This window comes from Ochotona princeps, chromosome 2 (genome assembly GCF_030435755.1).
Source record: "Ochotona princeps isolate mOchPri1 chromosome 2, mOchPri1.hap1, whole genome shotgun sequence".
NCBI classification, from domain to species: domain Eukaryota; kingdom Metazoa; phylum Chordata; class Mammalia; order Lagomorpha; family Ochotonidae; genus Ochotona; species Ochotona princeps.
The window spans coordinates 59598657-59616074 of record NC_080833.1 but is presented as its reverse complement, the minus strand read 5'-3'; the positions used below and the strand labels follow the sequence as shown (position 1 = coordinate 59616074).

Below are 17418 nucleotides of genomic sequence, written 5' to 3'. Positions count from 1 at the left end.
TTATAAGTTGTGTAAAGTTTGGAAATGTGGATTACACAGCTTTGAATCTACTCCAGACCTAAGAATTCTTTTTTCCAGTTTGTTACTTTCCATGATACCGCATGACACAGTTGTATATGCATAGGGGTTCTTGTCTCTCATTCCTTTTCCTCTTTACTCATTTTGCCTGCTACATGTTCCTGTGTTATTCATGACATTAAAGTCTATTAATACAATTTACAAGCTTGATTTTCTTATATCAAAATGTATTAGGATATGGTAAGTATAGGAAAAGATAGAAAACATAATGTTATACAAAGATACATTTAAGCTTCACTGAAAGTTTCACTTTTATTCAAGAGTAGAAATGTGTACTGTACAGTTCCTTTACTTTCCAGTATGTTAATCTGCCTTGTATAATTCATTTATCTGCATTTATATGTATTTTTAGAGATTTACATATATATAATTTTACTTCATATATTTTTTATAACAGAGAGAATATATGATATTTGTCTTTGGAGACTTGCTTAATTCTCTAAGCTTGATGATTAACAGCTGGGGCCATTTTGTTGGAAACAGTAGGATTTCAATTTTTATGGCTGAGTAGTATTCCATAGAGTAGATGTACACGGTTTCTTTATCCATTTCTCTGTTGATGGTTATCTGGTTTTTCGTTTCCCAGAATAGTGTTTTCAATGAGCTAGCCTCACCTCATTTTAGATAAGCAAAATTTGATTTTATTTGTTTAAACTTTTTGATGGAAACATCTCCTACAACATTGGAGTGGTGATTATACAGACATAGGAAAAAAACAATTGGAAGATCTATTTTATCTACTAATGCTTTGATATTTCTCCTCCTTTACGTGCCTTTCAGTTAACTAATTTATGCAGTCAGTAATAACATTTACTCAGACTATATGCTTAATATGACTACCAATGTGAGAGAAAATGTGACAGCAGTATACACTATTACGTTATGCATTGTGTCCTCATACTATCTTGAAGTGTGACTGTGCTTTCCACTACCAACATTTCACTCTGTGGAGCTGATACAGAAATCATAATACTGCTATGTGAGTAATGAATTAATGACAAAACATTCCATAGGCTGTAGGTGAAACAAACTTAGATAAATGTGCTCTTAAACTGAATGCTTTATTTATGAATTCAGCCAATCTTAAGAAAAATTCTTAGAGTAAATTTTCCTCATCTTGTTTCCCGCCTTCCATAAATTACGTAATAATCCCTGAAACATCTTTTAAATCACAGGTCAGTTTGCATGCATTTGAGTATTATGTTTTGAAGTATTCATAAGTTTGTGAATTAGAGCTAATGAATAAATGAATTATATCAAATTGCAATATTTGTGAAAAGGACACTCAGTATCTACTTTTCCATTTTTAAAAACAACAGTGTACAGCTATTAACTGTGGTCATGATGCTCTGCAACACATATTTTGAACTTATTCCTCCAATTTTAATATAATTATGTGTCTTAGAACAGTTGAGGATCCTGGACAATGTGAGACTCAAATAAGTAATCAGACATAAGAATTATTACATGATATGCAAATGTATTCTTGATTCATAATTATCTTTTTGTGGATTTATATATGCAACAACAGAATTGTGCAAGTATAAAACAGAATCTCAGTTTTTATAGAATCTATTATCATTATTTTGGATTTGAATCTATCTTTGAAATACTTGATATTATGCATGTTCTTTAATTATTAAGTGTTGGATCGATTTTGCTTTAATTAAATTGCAGGAATGTTGGTTAGTAAAGTTATTAGAATAATGATAATGGATAGCATCATGAAGCTGGCAGAAAACAGATTGAATTTATAGTTAAACGGTGCATAGATTTGTTTTCTGATCCTGTCACATTGAGCAAATGAGTAAAATTAGCATAAATATTAACTATTATTCAGTGAGTAAGTAGACTGGGTGGATATTTTTATAAATGTTCCCAACAACTTCAAATTGTAACTTGTTAATGATCTATGTAGAGCACTGTGGAATTTTTGCCTTAAGTAATATGTCTGGTAATTTTGTGAATGTTTTTTCAATTTCCATATACATAAATGAAAGAAAAATGGTGGGCTTCACTGATCTGTTTATATTTTATCTAAGAAACATCATTTTTCGTGTGTTCTCCTGGTTTTATTTGTTTTTTTGTTTGCTGTTTTTTTTTTTTTTTTGCTCTATAATGGGAGAAAAGGCACCTCAAAACAATAATCAATATAAGAACAGTGAAGGCGTAAAGAAGAGACACAAGTGTACTCTATTCTAATACTAGAAGCAGTGCCAGTATTCGCATTCCTTTATTCTAGAAAGAAAAACATAAAAATAAAGACAGGCTTACAGAGTTTTCTCTCTGGTTCACTCACTGCACCACGCCAGGCCAAAGGTGTAAGCCAAGAACTGGAAATACAACTCTATTCTCCCATGTGCAAAGCCATAGCTTCAGCTCAGTTAAGGTCTCCTATTTGTGGAGCTGAAACAGAATGCTGGTACTCTGTTATGGGTGCCCCCAAAAGCACTTTAACTGACAAGCCAAATACATTCCTCAACAATGCCAAAGTTTTTCACACATTTGTTTTCATTAGATATTTAACCAACTCTTTGGCGATTCTTCTTGCCTATTCATGTCTTGATCTAGTTTTAAAAATCGACAAAAAAAAAAAAAAAGACTACAACAAGGTCATTCCCCTGATCTATAATAAAAATAAGGCTATGGGTTCAATCACATCACAAACACCACTGTACTGAGCTGGAGTTGGCATTGTACTGGTTAATTCAAGTAACTCAGTAAACTGTCATTAAAAACATTTTTCCTGAGAAGCTACTTGACATATGAGCTTCCATAGAGCTTACTTATGTCAATTTTCTGTTCTTAACTTGGGGAAGAATTTCAAATGAAAGGTTTCAATGGCTGAACATTTAGCCTAGCAGAGATATCCTTGAAAATATTGCTAGCTCTGATATATTTGAAAATTCAAAATGTAAAATGTAGGACTGTCACAGTGGGTTAGCTAGTTAATCCTTCCACTGTAGTTCCAGCATCCCATATGGGTACTGGTTCATGTCCCAGATGTTCCAATTCTGATCTAACCCCTTGCTTATGGCCCGGAAAACAATGGATGATGACATAAGTTTTTGGGTTCCTGCACTTAGGTACAAGACCTGGAAAAAGTTTCTGGCTCCTAGCTTCTGGGCTGAATTCCAGCCTTGTGGTCATTTGGGGTGAAACAGTTGATGTAAGGTTTGTCTGTCTCCCCTTCCCTCTCTGTAAATCTGCCTTTCAAATAAAAGTAAGTCTTACACACACACACACACACACACACACACACACACACACACCTCTTGAAATATGACTTCTACCAAAAGTGTATAGTGCTCACATCTTTACAAATTCAAAAAGGTGTAAGTTGAATCATTACTAATAACTGCGGTATTCTAATTTTCTTCCCTTAGCACTAACATCCCTTGACCTTTGCATCTGTGGGGGAAACCCAGAGGTAGCTATTGGATCCTGGCTTTGGATAAGTGCAGCTCTAGCTATTGTGGAGATTTAGGGAGTGGACCAACAAAAGGACAGTCTTTGTCTATCTTTCCCTCTCTCTGTCTGACTCTGTTTCTTTCTCTCTCTGTAACTCTATTTTTAAATAAAAATATTGTTTAAATATTCAACTTGTAAAAATAATAAGTATACATTTATTAATCTTTCCATAATGTTATGGGTTTAGCTCAGCTGGCACTGAAAGAATAGTCTTGAATCTTACAAGTTTTCACAATCATGAGACTGCAAAATACTCCTTAGACTAATATGTCAGTACCCTAAAATCTATGGGTCAAACCAGCTTGTCACCTATTCATGTTAGTGAAGATTTTTAGAACATTGCCAGAAACATGTCTTACATAATATTAGTATTTACTTTGGCACTTCAACAGTAGAGCTGAGTAGTTGCAACAGAGACTCATGGCCAGCAAAGTCCAAGCCTAACCTGGCCCTTAAAAATAAATTTTGTCAAATCCTGCCATAGATATTTTAAGGAATTTGGCATTTGAAATTTTGTTTCTCAGTGACAAATGCACAGGGGAGTCATATTAAGACTTCCACAATTATGTTGAACATAGTCTTAAGACAGAAAATATTAATTACTAATTATCACAAAAAGCAGGAAACTATAAAAAATGAAAAGTAATAGCGAAAAAACACACCACATATTCTGTTGCATCTGTTATTTCAAATAATTCTGAAAATAGCTCGAATCATCACACTCATAAACCAGAAAGTATTATTTAATGCTAATGATCTCATTTCCTTTGCCTTTCTCCTTTTCTTGTGATGTTATACTTCAGGATCAGCACCCAGGGTGAGCTAATGAACAACCTGAGTGTGTGCTCTTTCTATGCTGAAGGCCTGTCACTCAACCCCTGTAATTTCCAGACTCTTGTTTTAGGTTTGCAATTTTTACATTGCACTTTGCTTATTGGCATTAAAAAGAAAAAAAATTAGTAAAACTAGCAGTGTTTGCTGATGATAGTTGAACAATACTGGATCTTCAGAATACAAGCTGTAGTAGCAATTGCATTATAATATTCTATTGTATTTGGAGTTTTGTGAATTTCCATAATAGTTTTACATAAGGGATAATAATGAATGAATTTATGTAATGATGGAAAATTAAATTTTAGCATAAGATTGCATACCAATAATTTATGTATGTAATTAAAATAGTTTTGAGAGATTTCCTTGTAATTTTAACTTTTATTTTTGTTTGTCAAGTCCCTTTCATCTATATGCAGTTATTTGAGGGGTATACTAACTTGTATGCATTCATAAGTAACAATGTCCACTATTTCAGTATAGAGAGAAAGACATTTGTGGTGCTTTAAGCCACACATAAGGCCAAACAATGAGCCTGAGGTCATGTTGATCATTATAAATAATAGCTCTCTATTTTCAAAGGAAAGAGGTTACTTATAGTAAACAAGAAAGCTGAAACCTATTCAGCAAGTCATAAAAGATTTTATTTCTTATGGAATTAAGTTTTCAAATAAGGTGGGGCATTAGAGAAATAATGAGACTACAGCTTGTATTTCTCCATGGTGAATCAAACTGAGGAAGATTATGTTTAACATTAGCTTTTGCAGTCTGGGAAATAGATTTGTTATTGGGTTTCCCCCAGTGAATTCAATGTAATGTTACACGTATTAGTGAAGGATATTATATAATCATTGTGTCTAAATAGGTTTGGAACTAGTTTAAGGGTTTTTATTTTAGAAAATGAAACCCTTACTTTGGTTGTAAATTTCATGTTAATTCATACTTAGATGGGTTTCTATGAATGAAAATTAAATTCAAAATATTAGAGACTATAGGGATCCAGAAAAAATACTATTAGGGATGGCTTACATATAAAATGAATGTGTCAGGTATTTATATGAAATATTAACACTTCTCTAACATCTGTTAATTAATGTGATAACTGATTTTCAGGTTAAATGCTATACCTCATCCATCACGTTTATGATGAAAATACCATGAAAGTCATACATATTTATTTGAATACAAGTGTGCTTTATCATTGTAGAATTTACTAAGGCTTAAGGTGTTGCAAGACATCTTACAAGTAAAGCAGATTAAATAAAAGTAACACAGCCAAAATGTCTTTCAAAACAGAATCACCTGCTGAGTCATTCCATTTACCATTAATCCATAAAGAATTATTTCTTAAAAGCCTTACCTAGTATCATCTTTATAGTACTGATTAGTACTCATAGTACTGATTAAATTCCAACTTGAATGTGGAACATTCAAACCATAGTATTGCCAGAAATGTAAGGTCAAATTCAACAGGGCTACCTTTTATACAAGTATTCTTTCATATATATATATATTCTTTGTGTATATATATATATATATAGAAAGAATATTAATTATATACAAAGAATATTAACAATAGTTTTCTAAAAATTAGAACCCGTAGTAGCCTTATAAGTTACAGATAAGAACACATGGTTGAATGTCAATAAATTATTGCTACAGAATTAAATCTCCTGTGAAAGAACACTTTATCACTTTCCTTCAATCAAAATAACACCATTGCTATTGGATTTGAATTATACTACAGCTTGCTGTAAAATTAGGTTTTCCAAGATAGTCATAATTAGGAATAATTATTGCTGCAAAAATTGTGATAATTCTATTAACCTTAGATATTAGACAGATAGATGTATAATTAGCATATTTATTCTCACTTTTTTGTGTGATACCTATTTCAAATTCAAGGAAGAATAAGTTTATTTTCAGGAAATCAGAGCCACATGGAAGGTACTTGATAAATATTTGCAAAATCATATTTTTAAAATGCAAGCATCTCTATATACAATATTTGAGAGTATAAAGTATTTTAATAATTAATATTCTTAAATGATTAAGAAATTTTAAATGACCTGTAATCATACACATACACATACATGTATATATATGTGTGCATATATATATATATATATATATATATATATATATATACATACATATGCATGTGTGCATTCCCCAAGCATATTAGGGAAATACCCAATAATGTATTTACAATACTAGAATACCATTGATAGAGGCAATAAAACATAGTGCTTATAAGGACATTGTTAGTGTTCGGAGGTCCTATTTTAAAATACCTTTCTGCTGCTCATTCACGTATTAAATGTCACATTTTTCACTTTTAACTTTATTAATATGAAGATAACAAATTTCATAGATATTGTTTTTAAGATATCTGTATTTCTCTGTCTCCCTCAATCCCTCTGCTTCCATTTTCTGAACTTTGTTTTCTAAATTTTTGCAAAACATAATTTCAATCTACTTTACAGGCTTAATGCAACACTACCATAATATTCAATGAGTACAAATAAAATAAAATAAAATAAAATAAAATAAAATAAAATAGCTGCAATTCCACAGGAATATCAGTAAGAGCCAAAAACAACAATCAAATCACAAAATATGTTCTTGATTCCTGTATAATTTTTTGGAAACCATATTAATTATCACATATCATATAAAACATGATATTTGTGTTTTGTGACTGGGTTGTGTCTCTGAGCATCATGGTGCCTGGTGGCATTCATTTGGTTGCAGGAAGCAGGATTTTATCATTTCTTTAGAGCAAAGTAGTTTCCCATCATGTACATATGCCACATTTTGTTTTTATAGCCATTTGTAGAATATCTGGGAGTATTCCACATCTTAGCCTTTGCTAATTTGGCCACAATAAGCAAGGTTATATAGATAACACTTCCATATATTAATTTGATTTAGTTTTCATAAATTCCATGGACTAGCATTGTGAGTTATTTTCAGATTTCTGAGGAATATTCACCTCGTCATCAATAACGGCTTTACTGGATACTAGATACTAATCTCATAGCCGTGTACTAGGGCACCTTTTCTGTCATATTCTTGCCAGCATTCACTATTTTATGATTTTCAAATGATAACCAGCCAAACTGGGGTAAGGAAAACCTATTTTGTTTTTTGTTTACATTTTTCTGATAGCTAGTGATCTGGAGAATTTTTTTATGTGCCTGTTAGCCGTTTGTGTTTCATTTTTGAAAAGTGTCCATGTCCTCAATTATCATATGCATAATTTATAATTATTTTTTTCCATTCTGTCAGTTACCTCATTAATGTGTTGAGTGTTCCCTTTTCAGGAGAAAACCATCTTAGCTTAATGTAATTTCATTTGTCTACTTCTGCTTTTATTGCCTGTGCTTCTGGGGTATTTTCCAAGAAGTCTTTGCCTAGGCCAATGTGTTGTAGAGTTTCTCTTGTATTTTCCTCTTGTAATTTTATGATATCCCGTCACACATTTTTTTAAAGATTTATTTATTTTTATTAGAAAGTCAGATATACAGAGAGGAGAGACAGAGAGGAAGAGCCTCCCTTCGATGATTCACTCCCCAAGTGAATGCAACGGGCCAATGCTATGCTGATCCGAAGCCAGAATCCAGGAACTTCCTCCAGGTCTCCCACACAGGTGCAGGGTCCCAAGGCTTTGGGCTGTCCTCACCTGCTTTCCCAGGCCACAAGCAGGGAACTGGATTGGAAGTGGAGCTGCCAGGATTAGAACCAGCACCCATATGGGATCCCAGTGTGTGCAAAGCGAGGACTTTAGCCACTAGGCCATGCCGCTGGGCCCCCGGTCATAAATTTAGATCCTTGATCCATTGAATTTTGTATGAGGTGTAAGGTCAGACCTTATTAAATATTTCTGCATGAGTAAATCAAATTTTTCCAACACAATTTGTTGAAGAGATTGTACTTTCTTCAGAGTTTGATTTTTAGTTCATTTTTCAAAGTGTACTTTTGTAGTGCATGGATAAATTTCTACAGTTCCTATTCTGCTCCATCGATTTACATGTCTATTTTTGTGCAAGTAATAGGATGTTTTGATTATAACTTCTATGTAGTATGTCTCAAAATATGGTATTTTGATGTCCCCAACTTTGTTTTTGTTTTTATTGCTTAAGATTTCTCACTTTCTGGAGTCTCTAGTGTTTCCATAAAAATGTCAGCTTCATTCTTTTCAAGATAAAAGAGGAGTATTTGTTTTATTATAATTAGAATTGCATTGCGTCTGTAAATTGTTGTGGGTCATTTGAATGTTTTGATAATATGAGTTCTTTTCTTCCAAGAACATGGGATATGTGTTTTTTTTGTTTTGAGAGGAGGGTTCTGTCTTTAATGTTTCCATTGTAGCAAATTTTCACACCCTTGCTTAAACTGATTGCAAGATATTTAAATTTTCTGTACCTATTGTACATGGGACTGGTCTTATGAATTCTTGCTAAGCCGTAGAATTAAAAGGTATTTATTGATTTTTTGTGCTGACTTCATTATGCTGCAGTTGGTTGAAACTCTTATGAGTTCCAATAGTCTCTTAGCGAAATATTTTGGTTATCCTACATCTGGATCACTTCACACATGAATGGAAATAAGTTGACTTTCTTGTTTCCCATTTTCTATCCCTTTGATTTCTCTTTCTTGCTTAACATCTCTGGACACAATTTCCAGGATTATATTGAACATCGGTGGTAAAAATGAGCAGCCCTGTCAGGTTCTGGATTTTAGTGTGGATATGTTTCCATACTAAATATTTCATTCAGTATGATGCTAACCCTTGCTTTGTCATATAGTGCCCATTGTGGCCCATTGAGATAATCACAGATGTGATTTTTATTCTTCAATTTCTTATCATAGTGTATCATATTTGTTCTTTTGTATATGCTGAACTACTCTGCATAGCAGATGTAAAGTTTACTTGATCTAAATGAGTGGTCTTTCAGTCATGTTAGATTTAATTAGCTAATATATTTTTATATGCAAAATCTTCAGGGATATTGGTCTATATTTGTTTACCATCTCTTTTTTTTCTGATTTAGGAATTAAAATGACATTAGCCTCAAAGGCATAGTTTGAGAAAATTCACTCCTTTTCAGTTGCTTTGAATGGTTATAGAATTGAAATTTTTTCTTTAAAAGTTTTTTATAATTCAGTATTGAAGCCATCTAGTCCCAGGCTTTCCTTTGTTGAGATGATATTTTAATTCATTATTCAATTTCTGCCTTGCTGATTGACTCATTGATATTTTTTTATGTCATCATGGCTTATTGCTGATAGAATGTAGGTATATATGCCAAAATCTAGCCATTTTTTTCTGGATTTTCCAATTTGTTGGCATACAATAATTTTGTTTATAGTATTTTTATGAATATTTTATTTATGTATTATCCTTTTCAGCGTTCCCTTTCATCTCTTTCTTCTTTCTTTCATTTTTTTGATTAATTTGGCCAATTGTGTATCAATTTTGCTTGTTTTAAATAAACGAACAGTACTTTATTTCACAGTTTTATATCTTTTTTACTGTATTTAATTTTTTGATTTGTTCTCTACGTTTAATTATCTCTTCTTTCTTTCTGATTTGAGCTTAGATTAGTTCCTGTTTTTGTAAGCCTTTGAGATTCATTGTTAGATCATGAACATGATGCTTTTCCAATTTATTGATGTAGGCACTAGAATTTGTGCCCTGTCTGTGAATTTATTTTAAAAAAATGATTTATTGTGGTTTGTCTTATTTAAAAGGCAGAGCTACACAGGGAAGGAGAGATGGTGAGAAGGGTATTCTTTCTGCTGGTACGCTCTTCCAATGGCCAGTCTCGAGTTAGGATAGATGGCTATCATTTGGGCTTCCTGCGTGGGTACAGGGGCCCAATAACTTGGGCAGTAAAATAGACTGGGAGATGGATTGCAAATGGAGAAGGTGGGAACTGAACTGGTGCCCAAATTTTATTCTGGCATTGCAAGTGGAAGCTTACCCTACTACGCCACAGCACCAGCCTCTCAGCTGTACGTTTTTTTTGTACAACTGAGATGATAGCAATAGTAATATCACAGAGTTGATACACAAGAAATGCTAGAGATAATGTTTAAAACACTACCTTTCCACAAAGCTCCAGAATCCTATTTTTAGAAAATTTCTGACATTCCACTTTTTCATAAAGTGTATTGAAAATGTAATAAAAACGGCAATAAATATTGTATTCTTTGATAATGATATCAAGTAAGTGATGTGATGATTTTTTTTATTTTGTTTTTTTTCTACTTAGAAAGTAGATTAGGGAATGTTTATTGAGCAACTCAAAATGAATTCTAGAAACAAAAGTGTTAATTATTTATTCTGATTCCAGTAAACTTACCAAAAGAGAGAGCATTGAGGAAAAGAAACATAATGCATTTGAAAAAAGTACATTTAATTTAAAAGCATGCTTTGAAAACATGTTTTAAAACATTGAAACATGTTTCAATATGTTCTGTATAAAAAAAATCTACACAAATAAATTAGAGAAGGGCTGGCATGTTAGCACAGCAGTCTAATCTTCTGTTTGAGGCACCAGAAACCCAGAGATGCACAGGTTTTGTCCGACTGTTTCACTTCTGAATCAGTTCTGTGGTTATCATCTGTGTATATTAACCAGAGATGGGTTTTGAATTTAATGGTACCATGTGTTTCTGTATATAATCATGATTATCTATACATTTTCTAATTTAGCTTGGTTGTCAAATTTAATTCCAGCTTAATAGTTTCAATAAACTTGAGGATATTTTCTATCTGAGGATAATGTCTTTACCTTCTATGAAAATGTTACAAGGTTTTTTATTTATTTTTTTTCTGACAAGAAGAGCATGAACAGATGTCTTATAGCATAGTGGAAATGTCTCAAGGACTAGTGATAGACTAATTTTGACAAACTGGCAGAAGAGTTGAAAGGCAATATTTAGGATCATGTGTTTCATATTCAGTCAAGACACCACTTGGGGTGCCTAATCTCTTTTAAAATGCCTGAGTTTGAATCTTGGCTTGGTTTTCAATCCCAAATTCCTGTTAGTGCACACTGTGGAGAGTGCCTATTATTTAATTACGTGGATCCCTCAAGTACCTGGATCCCTGACACTCACATGGGAGACTCAGCTGAGTTTTCACCTCACAGATGCAACCTGGCCCAGCCTTGGCTATTGCAGGCTTTTGGTACATGAACCAGTGACAGGATCTTTCCCTAAATGCCTCTTTGTCTCTCTCCTCTCTACCGCTGTCTCCCAGACAAATGAAAAAGAAAAAGGAAAGAAAAAAATTTAAATGTAATATTTAGGAGTGAAGATTTATGACATGTAAGCTTTTAATGTAAACTGAGATGGCGACTTTAAAAAGTAAATTGATTCCATAATGATGTAAATTTTTGCTGATGGTATGTTGGAGCTTTCAATTGACTGGGATGATACTCTGCTGGCTCTGTCTTCAGACCAGAGAGGGTATACCTAAGAAGCCGTTGAACTTGACTGGACAATAAGATGCTGGACTCTATGTTTGGTATACGCTTGCAATGGGGGAATCTCAACTGAACTTGAGCTGAGGTTATGCAACAAGGTGGAGGAATCCACCATGGTGGGAGGGTTTGGGGAGGGGTGAAGAGAACCCAAGTACCTATGTAACTGTGTCATATAATACAATGTAATTAATGAAGTAAAAATAATAATAAAAAAAGTAGATTGATTGTATACTTTTTGTCTAGCTAAATCTGTAGTTCACTGTAGAATTCAAAAATGTTTAGAATATTACTCTGTGAGTTAATAAATTAATAACAACCTGTACTGGAAATATTGAAAATAGGTATTCAAAGTATATAAGACCACAGAATTCATTAAAATGAGTCTTCTTTGAGGATTTTTTTTTTTTTTTTTGCTTTCCTTGCAAGCCATTTTTTAAATGTTTCTTTTTGCATTAGGCTTGAATGCAATCCAATACCAACTGTATTGTTTCTGGACAGTACTGAAGCTCTGAAGATATATTTCCCCATGCATCATCATAGCATTGCCATACCGACAATATATTAGTGTAATACATCTTCAGAGCTCTCAAATGAGAAGCTGTCTTGGAGGAATGGGGCGAGGAACAAATTCAATTCAATTACAGACAAAAGAACTGGCTGAAGAGAAGGAAAAGAACTCTCAGAGCAAGATTCTCTGTGGAGTTGATTACAACTGAGTATTTCATGGAAGTAATTTCCATTTTTCCTTTGTGATATAACAAAGAATAATTATGGATTTTAAGCACATGTCTATAAAAATAAGGCAGCATCACAATTTTATTTAATATATAATCCCACAATATAAAGTCATGCAGCTTAGTTTATTAAAATGTAGTAGGCAAGAAAACATGTTAAGTTTTTAAGGAAAGTCTTCACTGACCTTTTTCACAGATTCAAATGTAAGTGAAGAAGGATAAAGGTCCAGTGAAATGTAATCAAAAGGCAACAAATGAGAGAATCAATTCTATTTAGCCCTATCTTGACTATTTCCACTAGATTAGGCTATCTGGAATGATCAATCAGTCTTATTACTAGTATATATTTGTCTTTAATATCTCTAAAGTCTTAAAAAGCAGAATGATATTAATCTCATCGTGGTGCAAGTATATTAGAAGTGGAAACTTCTTACCTAGCTCACATGTTTCTCAATATTAAACTAGTTAAGTGAAAACTCCATAATTCATTATCACAGGTTTATCACAAATATTTATCTTACATCTTTCTTCAAAAAGCAGTTACTAAGCACATTTTGTCAAACACTGTTAGAGATTTAGTATACAGTGGAGAGAGGAAAAAAATACAGCTACTATAATCAGAGTTTATGACCTTTTAACAGAATTTGGAATAGAACAAGGATTATGCATTAAGAGAGAATATGCATTCAACAATACCATATTTTTTAGAAGCCTTAAGATTTGAGTATCAAAATTTTCTAAGAGAAGCTGTGCTGTGCATTCTAATTGTATAGGAACAGCATTTGTAAATGCAAGAAGTCAGGAAAGCAGTTTAGATATAGTAAGACTGAAGATAGTGATTCTGGAATAAAATGAGAAAGGAGGAAAGAGTGTCTTTAGCTGAGGTTGCATGCTAACTGGGGGTGGTCAGATCAAGTAGGAATGAAAATCAAGATAAGTATGGATTTTTTTCCACATTTCCAACTTGAATCTATAAAAACCTTTTCAGAAATCCCATGATTTTATTTTCATTTTATTAGATTATTTTTGGGTATATAGATAATGAATTGTGGAGGGAACCTGAAGAAGAATAGTACTGTAGTAGTTGAGATGTTGAATTTAACAAGGTTGATCACAGTGAAGATAAGGAGCATTGACTGTAAGTTCCATGTTATTATGGAATAAAACTAAAGAAGTCTAGTGGATTGGAGATGGGAAATGCCTCTCAATTTTTGACTTTATTAATTTGGAGAGCATGTATGCCATTAACTAAGACAAGGTCAACTTGAGTGAATATATGTATAAAAGTAAAACCAAATTTTCCTCTTTGATCATGGAATCACATGAGCTTATTGATCATGCAAGTGTAAATATCAGTGCACAACTGATTGCATGAGCCTTGATCTGAAGGTTAAGACCAAGATGTGACAGAAGACTGGATTATGAATGCAAGGAGCAGAGGTTACAAAACAGATGCAAAAATCGCTGTCTGAGGATTGGAAATCATAGGGACAAGAGACTGGTAAAGGGTTGCTAATGTGATCAATAAAGAACTAGGAGAGTGAGGCTCCAAGAGAAGAGGTTTTTAATTGTAAAGTCAACTTAATCTCTTCTATAATGAGAAACAGATGAAAGTTCACATGAAAAAATATATATACTGTACTTGGCAATGTGGAGATCATTTTTGGTTTTTGTAAAAGAAGCTTCAATGGACTCGTGAGAATTTAAGTCAAACTAAGAGGGTTAAATAAGGAATTCAAGCAAGGGAAACTCCTGATGAAAAGGAAGAGGGAAATAGCATATTTGGTGGGCTGTTGGTTATGGAATCAAGAGGTGACACTTTTTAAAATAGTACAATAGTATAATAATAGTTCAGCAAATCCAATTATGAATACAGGGTTAATCTTGTTCAAGTGTTTAATTCCAGAAAAAAAGTTGAAAATGCATAGGCAGCAATAATTATAGAGCATTTATTGTACAGTATGTCATAATACAGAACAAAAATAGTAGTAATTGTAAAGGTGGTCCCCCTCTGTGTATGTTTGCTTCTAATCCCATGACGGAGGGCTTTTTGTTAGACAGTAGATTGCATGAGGAGCCTGTGGCTCTGAAGATTGTGCTGTGAACTGCTGGAAAGCTCCCTTTCCTTGTTGCTGTCACTGGAACATTTCCTGTCACTTCTGAGAAACTCTCAGGAAAGCTTCCAGGCTCTTCTTTTTGATAACACGCTGTATCTTTCAGGTTTGTTCCCTTGCTATGCCCTGAAATTTTGTACTTTGTGCCCAATTCATCACCCCAGGTGACTGCTGCTACTGACTGGAACAGCCACTTGGCAGTTTATTGCTCAAAGGAATCACCATTCTTTTTCTTTGCCTGTGGTGTGTGGCAGGAGTTGCAGCCTGCGAAAGTCAGCCCATCACTTCCCAGGTGTTCTGCTCTGCAGCTGTCACACACAGCCACCTGTTCCCATCACCATTTTGAATTGTAGTAGCACATATGTTGGAGCCACAGAGTTAATCAGGAAGAAAGAAGAAAGCTACAGGATATAGTTTCCAGATCATTTTTTTAAAAATAAAGATGCTTGTCTGCACACCTTGAATCTGATTTATACCATGACACATAACAGTGTATTTCTAAAAGTTAAGAGAAAATAGAAAAATATAAGTACATTTGGTGTAAAATTTTGAAATCCATAGTTATGTTTGTTACTGCTGATTTGAACCCCAGGAAGAAGTTCTATTAATTACAAAAGAGGCTGGCTGATACACAAGTGAATGAGAAGGTAACTGGCAATGAATTTTACTGAAAAAACAGTAAAAAGACAAAAAAAAAAATCTTGCACCTGATAGATCAGTAAAGGACTGAGAGCCCACTCTGCATCCAGAGTAGAGTTTTTCTGGACACTAGTATAAGTTCCACACTACTTCTTTCCTCCTTCTGCTGGGACAGACTGGGTGAGGTACTTTTGAAAGCAGGAATCCCCTAAACAAACCCTTCCAGATAATAATGGACAGTCAATGTTCTTATCTATTGCAAAAACAAATTACTCCTCCAGTCCAGTGGTCATAACCTTGTCAGACCAGTTGTATGGCTCCCTGAATTTAGTGAATTCCTTTTGATAAAGAACTGGCAAGGACACCTTGGGCTAAGACAGCCAGAGGCTGAACCCTGCCTTCATGGCTTGTTTACAAGCTTCATAGCACATACACTGATTTCCTTAAAAACTGATTTTCTTCAGTCCCTCTTTAACACATAGGCTGATATATACTTGGCTAGGCTAATAGCCTTTTTTTCTTGCTTTCTTTCATAATACTTTCACATGGTGTGCCATGATCATTTACTATGATTATACATGGATCCAATACATTTTGTTTTTCAGTTTATTTGTGCATTTGTTTTTAATTTACTTGAGAGCCACAGAGAGACAGAGACACAGAAACCAAGACACAGAGATACAGGTACAAAAGGGAACTCCTATACACTGATTCATTCCTCGAATGCTTACAATTGCCTTGGCTGTGTTGGGGACAAAATTGGTGGCTAAGAATTCAATCTAGATCTCCTGCAGGCGTGATTTGCATCATAAAATTGTCAACCTGAGTTAGCATTAAGCTAGAGTCAGGAACCAGAGCCATGATTATGAACTTGGTATTTTGATTCAAGATTTATTTTCTTATATTTAAGAATATACCAGGGCTGCTATATATATATATATATATATATATATATATATATACACACACACACACACACATGTATACACACATATATACATATAAATACTTGCTTATGAGACTTACATCTACTTATTTTAAATAATAAAAATGCAGAAAAGCAACCAAAAGTGTAACCAATAAACTTTTTGTGTGACAGAATTAATGCACTTGTGACAGACCTCTATGTGTTTTAAATCTCTTTAATGTTGCTGCTATTATTCATTGAAACCATGTACAGTCAAAGGCAGTGATTTAGAAGTGTTAAGGTAGAATTAAAATGATCACATACATAGTTTGATAACGCAATTAAATCTCAACCTTTATTTGGCTTCCGTTTGCAAATGTATCATCTCTGGGATTTTTTTTTTTTTTTTTACTACAGATGGTGGAGTAATCAGATGTGAGGGGGTTGAATAGAATGTGATTTCTCCAAGCCCCACTAAATTGAAGGACACATGTTGAGCTTGTTAAGGCCCTGACATAATCATCTTTAATCACGATGTCTAGACTAAACATCAAACATGCTTAGATTAAGATATGCAACTCAGATTGTTTTTTTCACATCAGTTTTCTTTTACACTGCTTGCCTATTTCATTATTTTGAAAATTATTTCTCATGCTTTAAAAGTCACAAATTCAAATTTACAGTCACAAATTCAATTTGCACCTCAACATTTATATGAAGTTACTAAAGATTTAGTAGGAGCCCATTCTCAGAAAAAAAAGAAGTACACACAATCACTAGAAAGTCAAAGCAAGAATCCTACTAACAATCCATAAGTAAAGGTATCAAGGTTGAATGCTGAGTAAAGGAACGGGCAGGCTCTAATGTTATGATTTACAGAGAGAATTAAAGAGAATAGGCACAAGTTTTTAGATCAAGTATTCAAGTCTAGGCAAAAGATTTCTAAGATTGACCCATTGTAACTTATGAGAATAGGCAACATAATTGTTTATCTTCACTGGAGTACAAGTATACATTTCTATTTTGACCCTCATTTTGTTTACTTGATATTTTATGGGGCTAATGCATATTCTTACTGACTGGTGACTGATGAAATCTGAGTTATATTTTCAGTGACACCATATTATGATTTTTCTCTTCCTTTT

The 17418-nt window shown here is 33.4% G+C and overlaps 1 protein-coding gene across 1 annotated transcript in view; it reads left to right on the top strand.

Moving 5' to 3' along the window:
• The window catches only part of NEGR1 (neuronal growth regulator 1), an 856411-nt gene that overhangs the window by 496718 nt on the left and 342275 nt on the right, over positions 1-17418 (top strand). The window lies entirely within an intron of this gene.